The sequence below is a fragment of the Pseudophryne corroboree genome, chromosome 4 (genome assembly GCF_028390025.1).
Source record: "Pseudophryne corroboree isolate aPseCor3 chromosome 4, aPseCor3.hap2, whole genome shotgun sequence".
Classification (NCBI taxonomy): domain Eukaryota; kingdom Metazoa; phylum Chordata; class Amphibia; order Anura; family Myobatrachidae; genus Pseudophryne; species Pseudophryne corroboree.
The window spans coordinates 67,549,667-67,567,433 of record NC_086447.1 but is presented as its reverse complement, the minus strand read 5'-3'; the positions used below and the strand labels follow the sequence as shown (position 1 = coordinate 67,567,433).

Below are 17,767 nucleotides of genomic sequence, written 5' to 3'. Positions count from 1 at the left end.
TCTACAGTGCCGTTCTGAGGAGGGGGCCCACCCGGAGGTGCACATGGGCCTCCTCCTCTGTAGAAACGCCCCTGAACCTAACAGTCATCCAGAGCAGTGGGAAAGACAGTTTCAAGGCTTTCTGCACCCCTCTCAGTGTCACGGCCGCGCAGCGGTGGCTGCCGCACTTACCCTGCCTAGTGCGTTGGTCTCCAGGCGGCCTCCCTCCCCGCCAGCTTCTGGGTCCTGGTGTGCAGGTGACGCTGCAGCCGGCGGTTCCCTGGTCCGTGGGCGCCGCCACGTCTGAGTCCACAAGAGGGCGAGGGGGCAGGTGACGTAATCGCTGCTTCCCCACCAATGAGAAGAGGGCGGGAAGTTTAAAAGGAGGCGCCGGGTAAAGCCCCAGCACCTGAGTATCGTTGCTGCAAAGCTACCACCAGGCTCGTGTCTCACTGACCCCAGTGCTTCCAGCATACAGTGTGTCTCTCAGACTCCAGTGCTTCAAGCATACAGTGTGTCTCTAAACTTCTTCGTTCAGTGTTCACAAATCATTTCATTCCGTGTTCTTCAGCATCGTTCACAAATCATCTTCATTCAGTGTTCTTCAGCATCGCTCACAAGTCATCTCTCATTCAGTGTTCTTCAGCATCGTTCTCAAGTCATCATTTAATTCTTCATTCAGTGCACTCGGCATCATTCACAAACTTTATTTATCTATTAATCCTGCATGAGGAAGACCTACATTCGGCCGTCTCTATTTCGACCCAGCTACGGTTCTTCTTCCCGACCATCAGAAGAATCTTCGAGTTCCCAACTCTCAACCCAGGTCCTTGACAGTATAATCAGGCCCAACGAACTTGGGGGATCGGAACGCAGAGGCAAGCGCCATCCAAAGCTTGGCTTTCTGGGTACAGAGTCAGGAGGCGGCACATGGTCAGGTGATGCAGTATCTTCAGGAATTGTCTGGCTGTCTGGATCAAATCTAAGCATCTTTAGCTTCAGTGGTCTGGGTCCCGTTCGAGTACCTGCTCCAGTAGCAGTTTCCAGTAGCGTCCAGCCTTCGGCAGCAATCAGGTCATGCCTCCAGCTTCCTACTCCATCCCGCTATCATGGAGATTCTAAACATTGCTGCGGGTTCCTAAACCAGTGCGAGGTGCACTTTAAACTGCTCTCACATAATTTCGCCGCGGATCATTCCAAAGTGGCGTACATCATTTCCTTGCTCGAGGGTTCAGCGCTGGATTGGGTGTCTCCATTATGGGAACGTACTGACCCATTGGTCTCCAATTACACCGACTTCATTGCTTTTTTCCGAAGAATCTTTGATGAGCCCGGCAGGTCCACTGCCGCTTCTACCGAACTGCTCCATGTTTGTCAAGGATCTTGTTCCGTAGGACAGTACGTCATCCAATTCCAGACCATCGCTTTGGAACTATGCTGGAATAATGAAGCCCTCAGGGCTGCCTTCTGGAGTGGGCTCTCGGACCGCCTGAAGGAATGAGCTGGTCACCAGGGATCTGCTGGATCAACTTGAAGGGTTAATCCCGCTCTACATCAAGGTGGACCACCGCATGCGGGAATGTGGTGGTGAGCGTAGTCAGTCGGATCGGTCCAGGTTCCGGCCTCTCCCTCCTAGGCAAACAGCATTAGCAAGTCCGGATGAACCCAGCAGATCAACCAGTCCCGGTTGTCTCTGGAAGAACGACAACACCGTCGTGAGGGTAAACATTGCCTCTATTGTGGAGCCGACTCTGGGACCACTGGGAATTTTATCTCTCTCTCTTGTTTCCGGGGACTGGGTCTGAAGCTGAAGTCCATTGAATGACCAATTATGCTGACTGATATCATTGGTACCCATATCTCCAATGGCCTTATTTCGAGTCGCACAGAGCCAACCAAGCTGCGGGTTGGAGCTCTGCATCAAGAATATCTGGAGTTTCTAGTGATTCCGGAGATGTCTCACGATCTTGTCCTTGGTTTACCCTGGCTCAAGACCCATAACCACCCACATCGACTGGAAGTCCTTGCAAATCCTGTCCTGGAGCTCTGTCCTGGCAAGATCTCCAAGTGCACCTTTTGAAGTTCCATCAATTTCTTTCCTCGGATATGTAATCTCGGGCACAGAGCTTCGCATGGATCCGGAAAAGCTTAAAGCCATCCGGGATTGGACTCAACCTCTCTCCTTGAAAGCAGTGCAAAGATTCCTGGGCTTTGCAAATTATTACAGGAAGTTCATAAAAGGGTTTCCCACCATTGTAGCACCCATTACTGCTCTGACCAAGAAAGGTTCCAACCCGAGTTCGTCGCCCCCTCCGAAGCAGTAGAAGTGTTTTCCCTGTTGAAATTGGCCTTTATGTCTGCTTCGGTGCTCCAGCACCCCAAATTTTAAGAAACCGTTTTTCTTGGAAGTTGATGCATCCTCAGTCGGTGTTAGAGCCATCATCTCACAGTACTCTTCTGATGGGAAGTTGCATCCATGTGGTTTCCACTCTCGAAAGTTTTCACCTGCTGAACTAAATTATACCATTGGAGATCAGTAACTTCTGGCAATAAAATCTGCCTTGGAAGAGTGGAGATATTTATTGGAGGGTACTAAACATCTAATTACCATCTACACTGACCACAAGAACTTGTTATACATCAAGACTGCCCAGTGTTTGAATCATCGTCAAGCTAGATGGGCACTCTTTTTCACTCGGTTCTCATTTGTTATTAAATACAGATCTGGGTCTCTCAGTGCTAAAGCTGATGCTCTGTCTCGCTCCCTAACTGCCTCCGATGAAGAGAATTCCATTGAGAAGAGTTTAATTCTCAGTCCTGTCTCCATTTCTGCAGCTCCCACTTCTCTAGGTCCTCCTCCTGGGAGGACGTCCATTCCAGCTGAACTCCGACCGAAATTGCTTAAGTGGGCCCATATCTCCAAGTTCTCCGGTCACCCTGGAGCCCAAAAAATGTTTGAATTCTTACAAAGATCTTATAGGTGGTCCACTATGAGGAGAGATATACAAGATTATGTGAGCTCCTATCCTCAATGTACCCAACACAAGATTCCTCGTCTACCTCCTGCTGGATTACTTCATCCTTTGTCCATTCCTAGAAGACCCTGGTCCCATATCTCTATGGACTTCATCACCGAGTAGCCCCCTTCCAAGAGTTGTAACACCATCTGGGTGATCATTGATCGCTTCTCGAAAAATGGCTCATTTTGTTCTTTTGTCATTTCTACCAACGGCTCCCAAACAGGCTCAAATATTTATCCTAGAACAATTTTGGTTACACGGATTACCTCAGGAAGTGGTTTCCGATTGAGGGGTACAGTTCACAGCGAGATTCTGGAAAGCTTTCTGTTCTGCTCTACAAATAAAACTCAGGTTTTCTTCTGCCTACCACCCACAAACCAACGGACAAACCGAAAGAGTCAACCAGGATTTAGAGACTTTCCTCCGCATTTATCTCTCTCCCTTACAGGAAAACTGGGTGGAGTTGTTGCCCTCAGTATCATACCTCCACTGGTGAGACCCCATTTTTCATCAATAATAGATTCCATCCGCGAGTTCCGGAATTATCATCTTGTCCTACGGAAGATGTTCCTGCCGTGACTTCCACTCTTCGCATCTGTATTAAATTTCATGCTAACCTCAAAAAAAATCTCCATCAAATATAAACTCTTCGGGGACAAGAAATGATGAGCAGCTCCTCAATACAAGGTTGGCGACAGGGTACGGGTACCTTCATCTAAAAGGTACCCGCTATGAAATTTGCTCCGAGATTCATCGGTTCTTACTGTCACAACTGAGGGCCTGAGCTGACGGGAGGCAGCCTCAGTTGTAGGGGCTGAGATGTAACGGAACCTGGGAGGTTGTATCAGACCCCTAGACATGTAAGTAACATGTAGAATAACTGCCCGAAGGCGTGACCACGACAACCAGGATAAAAGTCAATGATGTTTATTATGACAAACTCCGTAACACAGCAGCAGTAAAAGGAAACATAAAAGTCAACAGAGGATAAATACAATTCCTGGGTACTACAGGGTGGCAAGGGCCACAGGCACTGGTAGTGTGAGACAGTTCTTATAATCTTCTAGTTGGAAAGTCCTTACCAGGCCTGACTGTAGCAATGGAGAGAACCCAGGATCGTACCAGCTGATGTTCCAGGAAAGGCTGGGCTGCTGAAGGTAAAACGGCTGCTGTGGATACTGGCTGGAACCAGACTGTTGTTGGTACGGAGTGGATACTGGCTGGAACCAGTTAAATAATAAACGAACTTGAGAGCGATGAAATAATAATGAAGTTTGGAGTTTGAGAGCGGTGGAATAATAATACCGGTGGAGAGTGGTAAACTGCAGAAAAGGACACCGGCCCTTTAAGAGGAAGCTGTACACTGCTGGAAGCTAGGCTGGAAGCAGGTGATTGTTTGAGAGCGGTGAAATAATAATACCGGTGGAGAGTGGTAAACTGCAGAAAGGACACCGGCCCTTTAAGAGAAGCTGTACACTGCTGGAAGCTGGGCTGGAAGCAGGTGATTGTTGTAGCTGGAAACAGGTGAGTCCAGAATGGATCGGAGAGTCAGGCTACACCGCAGATGGAATGCTGGTGCGGGTCTCTATAGCAGAAGTCTGGAGACAGGAGCTGGAACCTGGAAGACAACCACAGGAGAGAGACAAACTGGAACTAGGTTAGACAACCAAAGCACTGACGCCTTCCTTGCTCAGGCACAGCATATTTATACCTGCAGCAAGGAAGGGGTTGGCTAGGCAATTATGCAGATTAACAATACAGACAGCAGATTGGTGGAAATGATCAGATGACAAAATCCAAGATGGCTGCGCCCATGCAGACACTTGGAGGGAAGTTTGGTTTATAATCCATGTGAGAATTGAAACAGCAATGGCGGCGCCGGCCACAGGAGACAGGAGACGCCAGACTGATGATTGCACATCTAAACCACGCGGGCACAGCGGAGGCCGCGGCTGACGTAATCGCCACTCTGACACTCTGCATGCAGGAACTCAGGGACAGCGGTGGAGGCCGCGGGGAACGCCATTCCAGATGTTACATGGCGCCGCGGTGACCGCGTCTCAGAGTGACAGGAGAGGAGGCAGGAATGTGGACATCAGTGTAACGGATGGGATCCGGTCCTGGAACGCTGAGCCAGCCTCAGGAGGCATCTGAAGGGTAAGTAATGGCGTCCAGATACCCGGATCGTGACAGCACCCCCCCTTTAGGAGTGGCCCCAGGACACTTCTTAGGCTTTAAAGGAAACTTTGCGTGGAAATTTCGGACCAAGGCAGGAGCATGGACGTCTGAGGCATTGGTCCAAGAGCGTTCTTCAGGACCATAGCCCTTCCAGTCAATGAGGTATTGTAACTGACCGTAACGGAAACGTGAGTCCAAAATCTTGGCCATCTCGTACTCGACTCCCCGTTGAGTCTGAACTTTGGGAGCTGGAGGAAGTGCGGAATGAAACCGATTCAGGATCAGCGGTTTCAACAAAGAAACATGAAATGTCCTGGGTATTTTCAAGAAGGATGGTAACTGTAACCTGTAGGCAACAGGATTGATGACTTGTTCAATCTTGAAGGGTCCGATGTAGCGAGGTGCAAATTTCATGCTGGGAACTCTCAACCTCAAATTCTTCGTGGACAGCCACACATGATCACCCACCTTGAGAGCAGGAACCGCTCTACGCTTCCTATCGGCAAACTTCTTATACCTGAATGAGGCTTTAAGCAGGGCTGCGCGGACGTTCCTCCAGTTATTTGAAAACTGACGCAAGGTGACATCCACTGCTGGAACAGAAGTTGCGGGAAGCGGTTGGAATTCTGGGACTTTAGGGTGGAATCCATAATTAATGAAGAATGGTGTAGAAGAAGATGAGGAATGGTATTGATTGTTGTGGCTGAACTCGGCCCAAGGAAGGAGTTGAACCCAGTCATCTTGAGAGGAAGACACATATATACGGAGGAAGGCCTCCAAGTCCTGATTCACCCTCTCGGTTTGACCATTGGTCTGAGGATGGTAAGCCGTGGAAAACTTTAACTTGACTTGGAGGGCTTGACACAAACATCGCCAAAATTTGGCTACAAATTGTACTCCACGATCCGAGATGATCTCTTCAGGAAGACCGTGAAGTCGGAAGATCTCTTGTATAAACACTTGAGCCAACTTGGAAGCTGACGGAAGACCGGTGAGAGGGATGAAATGTGCCATCTTGGTGAACCGGTCAACTACCACCCAGATGGTATTAAACTTGTTGCAGATAGGTAGATCGGAAACAAAGTCCATCGACAAATGGGTCCAAGGTCGACGGGGAACAGATAATGGAACCAGTTGCCCCGCAGGCGACTGGCGGGAGACTTTGTGTTGGGCACACTTTGGGCAGGAGGCAATAAATTCCATAACGTCCTTCTTCAGAGTTGGCCACCAGTAGGACCTAGAAATAAATTCAAGGGTTTTCTGAATGCCTGTATGTCCAGAAAAACGGGAAGCATGGGCCCAATGCATGAGCTTCTTCCTTAGAACTGGCTTAACAAAACTTTTCCCTGGTGGAGGCGTAGAGTCCATCCCTACCGTGGAGAATGCCAACGGATTAATAATAGGATGCTTGTCTGCAGACTCGGACTCATTTTCTTGCTCCCATGAGCGGGAAAGGGCATCGGCCTTACGATTCTGAGAACCCGGACAGAACTGGAGTTTAAAGTCAAACCTAGAGAAGAAAAGTGCCCATCTGGCCTGACGAGGATTCAGACATTGTGCGCCTTTGAGATATAAAAGATTTTTGTGGTCGGTAAGTATGGTGATTGAGTGGGAAGCTCCCTCCAACAGGTATCTCCACTCCTCCAGAGCGAGCTTGATGGCTAGCAACTCCTGATCGCCAATGGCATAGTTGCGCTCAGCTGGGGAGAACTTCCGGGAGAAGAAACTGCAAGGATGTAGATGTCCATCTTTGGCCCTCTGGGATAACACTGCTCCTACTCCAACGGAGGAGGCATCTACCTCTAAGATAAAAGGAGAGTCGGTGTCGGGCTGTTTCAGAACTGGTGCAGAGATGAACCGTTGCTTCAGAAGGTGAAAGGCCTGTGTAGCTTCCTCGGACCACTTGGACGGATTAGCACCTTTCTTGGTTAATGCAGTGATAGGCGCCACAATGGTGGAAAAGTCTCGTATAAATTTTCTATAATAATTGGCGAACCCTAAGAACCTCTGGACCCCTTTGAGGCTTAAGGGTATAGGCCAATTCTGGATTGCTTGGAGTTTCTCAGGATCCATCTCTAGTCCGGAACCGGACACAATGTAACCTAGAAACGGAATGGTTTTAACTTCAAACACACACTTCTCCAATTTACAATAGAGGTGATTGACACGGAGACGGGAAAGAACCTCTTTTACCCAGAAACGATGATCTTCGAGATTATTAGCAAAGATGAGGATGTCGTCTAGATAAACCACGACATGACGGTACAAGATGTCCCTGAAAATCTCATTCACGAAGTGCTGGAAGACTGCTGGAGCGTTGCTCAATCCGAAGGGCATGACGAGGTACTCATAATGTCCGTCACGGGTGTTAAAGGCGGTCTTCCACTCGTCACCCTCACGGATTCGGATGAGATTGTAGGCACCCCTCAAGTCCAGCTTTGTGAAAATAGTTGCACCACTAACTCTATCAAAGAGCTCGGTAATCAGGGGTAAAGGGTATCGGTTCTTGACGGTAATGTCGTTCAGACCTCTGTAGTCGATGCACGGACGCAGACCACCGTCTTTCTTCTTAACGAAGAAGAAGCCTGCGCCGGCTGGAGAAGAAGATGGTCGGATGAAACCCTTCGCCAGGTTCTCTTTGATGTACTCTTCCATGGAGTGTGTCTCAGGCAGAGACAACGGATAAGTTCGGCCTCGCGGTGGAACCTTCCCTGGAATGAGGTCGATTGGGCAGTCCCATTCTCTATGAGGAAGAAGGATATCAGCAGAGGCTTTACTGAACACGTCCGTGAAGTCTTGATATGGAGGAGGCGGAACATCAGATGACCTGGGGAAGGAAGAACAAACAGGAAGAACTTTGGCTAAACAAGTCTCAGCACAGGAGGGACCCCATGCCAGTATTTGCGTAGTCATCCAGTCAATTGATGGGTTGTGGAGACGGAGCCATGGAAGGCCTAAAACCACTGGATGTGTGGCTCTTGGAATCACTAAAAAAGAAATATACTCAGAATGAAGAACTCCCACTCTCAGACGAACTGGAAGAGTCCTTAAGGAAATGACTGCGTCAAAAATCTTGCTGCCATCCACGGCAGTCAAAGAGATGGACGAGGACAGTCTCTCGGTGGGTAGGGACCACCGTTTAACATAAGCTTCGGTTATGAAATTCCCAGCTGCTCCGGAATCAAGGAGGGCAATGACGTTCCTGTAACGTTGAGCAATTTGGAGCGACACTGGGAGGTTACAGTCATGAGGAGATGGAGAGGAGATCATTACTCCTAGCCGGCCCTCTCCTTGGCGAGCTAGGATCTGGAGTTTCCCGGACGTTTGGGACAGGCATTGATAGTGTGCGACGGAGCTGCACAGTAGAGACAGAGAGACTCAGAGAGACGTCTTCGGCGCTCAGCGGGAGATAGACGGGAACGACTAATTTGCATAGGCTCATCCTTGGATGGAGATGGTTGACGAGGAGGAGGAGCAGAAGATTTAGGAGTAGATGATCTTCCTCGCTCGGTTGCTCTCTCTCTGAAACGTAGATCAACCTTCGTGCAAAGAGAAATTAGCTCATCCAACTTAGAGGGCAAGTCTCTGGTAGCTAACTCATCCTTGATGCGTTCTGATAAGCCATGCCAGAATGCAGCATACAGGGCCTCGTCGTTCCATGCCAGTTCGGATGCCAGGATTTTAAACTGTATAAGATACTGTCCCACAGTACGTGTTCCCTGGCGTAAACGGAGAATCTCAGATGAAGCAGATGTTATCCGGCCTGGCTCGTCGAAGATGCGCCTGAATGTAGCTACAAAGTCAGTATAGGAGGATAGCAGGGGATCAGACTTCTCACATAAAGGTGATGCCCAGTCAAGGGCTGAGCCACTGAGAAGGGAGATGATATAGGCAATTTTGGTACGGTCACTGAAGAAATTGCCAGGTAGAAGCTCAAAGTGGATTTCACATTGATTGAGAAATCCCCTGCAGAACCTTGGAGATCCATCAAATTTTGCTGGCGTTGGAAGATGAAGATGTGGACTGGAAATGGGTAAGGTGGGTGGGGTTACAGCTGGTGTCACTGTAGTGGACGCACCGGACGTGCCAGGTCCACGGAGGGTCGTTTGAATCCCATCCAGCCGTGTAGAGAGATCCTGGAGACAGCGGATGATGTGGCCCTGTGCAGCCTCCTGATGTTCAATCGGGCTGCCAGTTCTTGCATCGGCCTGGCTGCTTGATCCTGGTCTCCGGCTGGATTCATTAGGTCAGTGCTTACTGTCACAACTGAGGGCCTGAGCTGACGGGAGGCAGCCTCAGTTGTAGGGGCTGAGATGTAACGGAACCTGGGAGGTTGTATCAGACCCCTAGACATGTAAGTAACATGTAGAATAACTGCCCGAAGGCGTGACCACGACAACCAGGATAAAAGTCAATGATGTTTATTATGACAAACTCCGTAACACAGCAGCAGTAAAAGGAAACATAAAAGTCAACAGAGGATAAATACAATTCCTGGGTACTACAGGGTGGCAAGGGCCACAGGCACTGGTAGTGTGAGACAGTTCTTATAATCTTCTAGTTGGAAAGCCCTTACCAGGCCTGACTGTAGCAATGGAGAGAACCCAGGATCGTACCAGCTGATGTTCCAGGAAAGGCTGGGCTGCTGAAAGTAAAACGGCTGCTGTGGATACTGGCTGGAACCAGACTGTTGTTGGTACGGAGTGGATACTGGCTGGAACCAGTTAAATAATAAACGAACTTGAGAGCGATGAAATAATAATGAAGTTTGGAGTTTGAGAGCGGTGGAATAATAATACCGGTGGAGAGTGGTAAACTGCAGAAAAGGACACCGGCCCTTTAAGAGGAAGCTGTACACTGCTGGAAGCTAGGCTGGAAGCAGGTGATTGTTTGAGAGCGGTGAAATAATAATACCGGTGGAGAGTGGTAAACTGCAGAAAGGACACCGGCCCTTTAAGAGAAGCTGTGCACTGCTGGAAGCTGGGCTGGAAGCAGGTGATTGTTGTAGCTGGAAACAGGTGAGTCCAGAATGGATCGGAGAGTCAGGCTACACCGCAGATGGAATGCTGGTGCGGGTCTCTATAGCAGAAGTCTGGAGACAGGAGCTGGAACCTGGAAGACAACCACAGGAGAGAGACAAACTGGAACTAGGTTAGACAACCAAAGCACTGACGCCTTCCTTGCTCAGGCACAGCATATTTATACCTGCAGCAAGGAAGGGGTTGGCTAGGCAATTATGCAGATTAACAATACAGACAGCAGATTGGTGGAAATGATCAGATGACAAAATCCAAGATGGCTGCGCCCATGCAGACACTTGGAGGGAAGTTTGGTTTGTAATCCATGTGAGAATTGAAACAGCAATGGCGGCGCCGGCCACAGGAGACAGGAGACGCCAGACTGATGATTGCACATCTAAACCACGCGGGCACAGCGGAGGCCGCGGCTGACGTAATCGCCACTCTGAATGCAGGAACTCAGGGACAGCGGTGGAGGCCGCGGGGAACGCCATTCCAGATGTTACATGGCGCCGCGGTGACCGCGTCTCAGAGTGACAGGAGAGGAGGCAGGAATGTGGACATCAGTGTAACGGATGGGATCCGGTCCTGGAACGCTGAGCCAGCCTCAGGAGGCATCTGAAGGGTAAGTAATGGCGTCCAGATACCCGGATCGTGACACTTACCCTGTACTGCAATTCCTGAATCCTGCTGTCTGCAAATTGGGTTTGCCCTCTCACTTCTGAATACCGAACTCTTTCCATGTTTCTCTTCTCTGCCCTCTCATTCTAAATCGTTTCCATTCAGACTCTCCTAGATCAGCTTCAGTGGAGACCAAAGATGGAACGGAATTTGAGGTCAGGAGTATTCTAGATTCTCATTACTATCGCAAGAATCTGCAGTATCTTGTGGAATGGAAATGTTATGGACCTGAGGAGAGAAGTTGGGTGAAGGCTTTGGATGTCTCTGCCCCTCGACTTGTGCGGATCTTTCACTCCAAGCACCCAACCAAACCAGGAAAGTGTCCAGGGCCGCATGCTTACCCTGCTGTGTGTGCTGGTCCCGCCGGCTTCTGGATCCCGGTGTGTGGGTGACGCTGCCACCAGCGGTTCCCTGATCCGTGGGCGTCACCGTGTCTGAATTCACGTGGGGGTGTAGGGGCTTCCCCACCAATGAGAAGAGGGCGGGAAGTTTAAAAGGCGGCGCCGGGCAAAGCCCCGGTGCCTGAGCACCGTCGCTGCAAAGCTACCCCCAGGCTCGTGTCTCTATGCTCTCTAAGTCCCGGTGCTTCCAGCCTACAGTGTGTCTCTCAGCTCGCAGACTCCAGTGCTTCCAGCCTACAGTGCGTCTCTCAGCTCACAGACTCCAGTGCTTCCAGCCTACAGTGCGTCTCTCAGCTCACAGACTCCAGTGCTTCTTCCAGCATACAGTGTGTCTCTCAGCTCACAGACTCCAGTGCTTCTTCCAGCATACAGTGTGTCTCTCAGCTCACAGACTCCAGTGCTTCCAGCATAGTGTGTCTCAGCTCACAGACTCCAGTGTTTCCAGCATACAGTGTGTGTCTCAGCTCACAGACTCGTGCTTCCAGCATACAGTGTGTCTCTCAGCTCACAGACCCCAGTGCTTCCAGCATACAGTGTGTCTCTCAGCTCACAGACTCCAGTGCTTCCAGCATACAGTGTGCCTCTCAGCTCACAGACTCCAGTGCTTCCAGCATACAGTGTGTCTCTCAGCTCACAGACTCCAGTGCTTCCAGCATACTCGTGTGTCTCTCAGCTCACAGACTCCAGTGCTTCCAGCATACAGTGTGTCTCTCAGCTCACAGACTCCAGTGCTTCCAGCATACAGTGTGTCTCTCAGCTCACAGACTCCAGTGCTTCCAGCATACAGTGTGTCCCCCAGCTCACAGACCCCAGTGCTTCCAGCATACTCGTGTGTCTCTCAGCTCACAGACTCCAGTGCTTCCAGCATACAGTGTGTCACTCAGCTCACAGACTCCAGTGCTTCCAGCATACAGTGTGTCCCCCAGCTCACAGACTCCAGTGCTTCCAGCATTACTCGTGTGTGTCTCAGCTTGCAGACCCCAGTGCTTCCAGCATACAGTGTGTCCCCCAGCTCACAGACTCCAGTGCTTCCAGCATACTCGTGTGTCTCTCAGCTTGCAGACCCCAGTGCTTCCAGCATTACTTGTGTGTCTCTCAGCTCACAGACTCCAGTGCGCTTCCAGCTTACATTCCGTGTTCTTCAGCATCGTTCACAAATCATCTTCATTCAGTGTTCTTCAGCATCGGTCACAAGTCATCTCTCATTCAATGTTCTTCAGCATCGTTCACAAGTCATCATTCACTTCTTCATTCGGAGTTCTTCGGCATCGTTCTCAAGTCATCATTTCATTCTTCACTCGGTGCACTCGGCATCATTCACAAACTATAGTTATCTATTAATCCTGCATGAGGAATACCTACATTCGGCCATCTCTATTTCGACCCAGCTACGGTTCTTCTTCCCGACCATCGGAAGTATCCCCGAGTTCCCAACTATTTCAACCCAGGTCCTTGATACTCGGATTCCCATACAATAATTGGGACTCATCGTTGTGTGTGTGTGTGTGTGTGTGTGTGTGTATGTATATATATATATATATATATATATATATATATTTATTTATTAGGATCTTAATACCTACCGGTAAATCCTTTCCTCCTAGTCCGTAGAGGATGCTGGGGTCCACTTCAGTACCATGGGGGGTATAGACGGTTCCGCAGGAGCCATGGGGACTCTAAGACTTTTCAAGTGTGTGAACTGGCTCCTCCCTCTATGCCCCTTCTCCAGACCTCAGTTATAGGAACTGTGCCCAGGCATATGGACATTTCGAGGAAAGGAGTTACTTTTATACTAAGGATGAGATTCATACCAGCTCACACCTCAACCATACCGCACTACATGGCATTCAACATAACACACACCAACAGGCATGAACCATTTACAGCAACATGCTGAAAACAAATGTAACACAACTTGTATAACTATAATGAACAAACTGCAGGTAAAATACGCACTGGGTCGGGTGCCCAGCATCCTCTACGGACTAGGAGAATAGGATTTACCGGTAGGTATTAAAATCCTATTTTCTCATACCTCCTAGAGGATGTTGGGGTCCACTTCAGTACCATGGGGTCATACCAAAGCTTCAGTACGGGCTGGAGAGTGCGGATGACCCTGCAGCACCGATTGACCAAACTTGAGGTCCTCGGCCAAAGTGTCAAATTTATAAAATTTAGCAAATGCGTTTGACCCTGACCAAGTAGCTGCTCGGAAAAGTTGTAAAGCCGAGACGCCCCGGGCAGCCCCCCAGGATGAGCCCACTTTCCTAGTAGAATGGGCCTTCACCGACTTCGGTATCTGCAATACTGCCGTAGAATGAGCATGCTGAATCGTACCTCTGATCCAGCGTGCAATAGTCTGCTTAGAAGCAGGACACCCAATCTTGTTGGGAGCATACAGGACAAACAGAACCTCTGTTTTCTGTATCCGAGCTGTTCTTGCGACATAAATCTTCAAAGCTCTAACCACATCTAGAGACTTTGACTCAGTGAAAGTGTCAGTAGCTACTGGCACCACAATAGGTTGGTTTATGTGGAAAGATGAAACCCCCATGTTGGTGAGTTCTCAACTCTGCTCTATCTTCATGGAAGATCAGGTAAGGGCTCTTGTGAGACAAGGCCCCCAAAACTCAGAGCCTTCTTGGATTCACACCAAGACACATATTTTCTCCAAATATGGTGGTTATGTTTAGACGTTACTCCTTTCCTGGCCTGAATAAGAGTGGGAATGACTTCCTTGGGAATACCCTTTCGGGCTAGGATCCGGCACTCAACAGCCATGCTGTCAAACATAGACGCAGTAAGTCTTGATACACACATGCCCCTCCTGTAGTAGGTCCTCTCGAGTAGGAAGAGGCCGAGGAACTTCTATGAGCAACTCCTGAAGATCCGGATACCAAGCCCTCCTTGGCCAGTCTGGGGCAATGAAGATTGTTCGAACTCTTGTTCTTATTATTTTGAGAACTTTTGGAATCAGTGGAAGCGGAGGAAAAACATATACCGACTGAAACACCCACTGTGTCACCAGTGCATCCACTGCTATTGCTTGAGGGTCTCTCGACCTAGAACAATATCTCCGAAGCTTCTTGTTTAGACGAGATGCCATCATGTCTACTTGAGGAACTCCCCAAAGACTTGTCACCTCTGCGAAGACTTCTTGGTTGAGGCCCCACTCTCCTGTATGGAGGTCGTGTCTGCTGAGGAAGTCTGCTTCCCAGTTGTCTACTCCCAGAATGAAAATTGCTGACAGAGCTCTTACATGTCTTTCTGCCCAGAGGAGAATCCTTGTCACCTCTGCCATTGCCGCTCTGCTTTTCGTTCCGCCTTGCCTGTTTATGTACACGACTGCTGTTACATCGTCCCATGCAGGTACATTCGGACAATCTTGAAGAAGATGTACAGCTTGTAGAAGGCCGTTGTAAATGGCTCTCAATTCCAGAATGTGTATGTGAATGCAGGCTTCCTGACTTGACCATTTTCCTTGGATGCTTTCCCCCTGTGTGACAGCTCCCCAGCCTCTGAGACTTGCATCTGTGGTTACCAGGACCCAGTCCTGAATCCCGAACCTGCGTCCCTCTAGTAGGTGAGAACTGTGTAGCCACCACAGGAGCGAAATCCTGGCTTTGGATGACAGGATTATCTTCCGGTGCATGTGTAGGTGGGATCCACACCACTTGTCCAAGAGGTCCCATTGGAATACTCTGGCATGAAATCGTCCAAACTGTATGGCCTTGTAGGCCGCTACCATTTTCCCCAACAATCGAATGCATTGATGGATCGACACACTTGTTGGTTTCAATATTTGTTTGACCATTTTCTGCATTTCCAGAGCCTTTAACACTGGAAGAAACACTCTCTGTACTTCTGTGTCCAGAATCATCCCTAAAAAGGACAATCTTGTTGTTGGTTCCAACTGCGACTTTGGAAAATTCAAGATCCAACCGTGTTGTTGGAGCATTGACAGGGAGAGTGCGATGTTCTACATCAACTGTTCCCTGGATCTCGCTTTTATCAGGAGATCGTCCAGATAAGGAATTATATTGACTCCTTTATGACGGAGGACCATCATCCCCGCCATCACCTTGGTGAAAACCCTCGGTGTTGTGGAGAGACTGAATGGCAACGTCTGGAACTGGTAATGGCGATCCTGTACAGATAAGCTTGGTGAGGAGAATAAATGGGAACATGGAAGTAAGCATCCTTTATGTCTACTGACACCATGACGTCCCCTTCCTCCAGACTGGAAATCACTACCCTCAGAGATTCCATCTTGAACTTGAACCTTCTCAGGTAGAGATTCAGATTTTTCAGGTTTAAAATCGGTCTGACCGAGCCGTCCGGCTTCGGAACTACGAAGAGGCTTGAATAAAAACCTTCTCCTTGTTGTGACAAGGGTACCAGGATAATGACCTTACCCTGACATCATTTTTGAATTGCCGTTGTTACTGCCTCTCTTTCTGGAAGAGAAGCTGGCAAGGTCGTTTTGAAAAATCGGCATGGGGGGACGTCTTGAAACTCCAGTTTGTACCCATGGGACACTATTTGTAAGACCCATGGGTCCAGGCCAGATTGAATCCAACTTTGACTGAAAAGTTTCAGACGTGCTCCCACCCGAGCGGACTCCCGCAAGGGAGCCCCAGTGTCATGCTGCAGATTTGGCAGAAGTAGGGGTTGACTTCTGCTCCTGGGATCCTGGAGACGCAGCGGATTTCTTTCCTTTTCCCCTTCCCCTACCTGCAAAGAAGGGAGAACCTTTGGCCTTTTTGTATTTATTGGGCCGAAAGGACTGCATGTGAGAGTGATGTGTCTTTTTTGCCGGTGCAGGAGCATAAGGCAAGAATGTCGACTTACCTGCGGTAGCCGCCGAGACTAACGCATCCAGCCCATCACCAAATAAGGCCTCACCTTTATACGGGAGAGCCTCCATATTTCTTTTGGAATCTGCATCCGCATTCCAGTGGCGAATCCACAACGCCCTCCGAGCCGATACTGCCATGGTATCGGCTGTTGAATACAAGAGTCCAATATCCTTCATAGCTTCCAGCATGTATGCGGCAGCGTCTTTGATATTACCTAACGTTAGGAGTATCTTGTCTCTATCAATTGTGTCAATTTCTGATGACAAGTTATCTGACCATTTTTCAATAGCACGACTCACACACGCGCAAGCTATGGTGGGTCTGAGCAGCGCACCATTGGCCACATAAATAGATTTTAACGTAGTCTCCTTTAGTGAAGCCGTCCCAGGTGCAGGGAGAATCACCTTTTTTGCTAACCTCGACAGTGCACTGTCTAACACCGGGGGTGACTCCCATCTTTTTCTGTCCTCTAAAAGGGAAAGGATAAGCAATCTGAATCCTTTTGGGAATATGAAATTTATTTTCAGGATTCACCCGCACTCCCTCAAAAAGAGTATTCAGCTCATGGGAAGGAGGGAAAGTTACCTTACATTTCTTTCCCTTTATAGAAATAAGCCTTCTTCTGAGTTACAGTAGGGGCTTCCGTAACTTCTAAAGGCCAGTACTCACGGCCCGATGCTGGAGAGATGTGTGCTGAGCGAACCGCTCAGCACACATCTCTCCCGGCGCTCAGCACAGCGCGATCTGTGCTGAGCGTGCGGGGGGAGACGGGGGGGCTGCTCACTTCACCCAGCGGGTGAAGTGAGCGACCCACTAGATTGGCCTGCATGCAGGCCAATCTAGCAGCAGCGATAGCGATGCGCGGGGCTGCGCATCGCTATCGCTGTTAGGGCTACACATGGAGCGATCTTGCTAAAAATCTAAGCAATCTAGTCAGATTGCTTAGATTATCGCTCCGTGTGTAACCCCCTTAAGACCTCCCTTATAGCAACAATCATATATTGTATTTTTTTTGCCAATTTAGGATTTATCTCCCTGGAATCACTATCGTCAACACAAGAATCAGAGTCTGTGTCGGTATCAGTATGTACAATGTTTGCAAGCGGTCTCTTATGTCTCTAATGTGACCCAGAGGGGTCGCCTGCAGATGAGACAGCAGAATCCTGAAAAATCACATCTTCCACTGATTTTCTCCATCTTTCTGCATGAGACTCAGACTTATCTAATCTCCTACTGATATGATTCACACTATCACGTATTTCTTTCACCCAGTCAGGCTCGTGGTGTGCCGGCACCACCACATTACAACTCTGTGTCGCTAAAATGGCTCCCAAAGGGACATGTCCTGCCTCAGACATGTCACACATGTGCACAAACACCCCACAGACACTACGGGACTTATAGGAGACAGACCCACAGTAAAATCTGTCAGTAGGACACAGATAGGAGCAGCCAGTTCACAAACCCAGCGCCATTAACACAATGCCTGTGAAACATAAAATGCCCAATGACATACAGCGCTTTTTATAATGTAAATACACAATGTAAAGCACCAATTTCACTGTGCCCCCCCCCCCCTTTTTTTGCACCCTGATACTTGTATTCAGTAGTAGAGGAGGACCAGCGTTGTC

At 49.1% G+C, this 17,767-nt stretch overlaps 1 protein-coding gene across 3 annotated transcripts in view; it reads right to left on the bottom strand.

Moving 5' to 3' along the window:
- Positions 1-17,767, bottom strand: part of LOC134908899 (cytochrome P450 2K1-like) — a 256,817-nt gene that overhangs the window by 39,886 nt on the left and 199,164 nt on the right. The gene's annotated exons all lie outside the window — the stretch shown is intronic.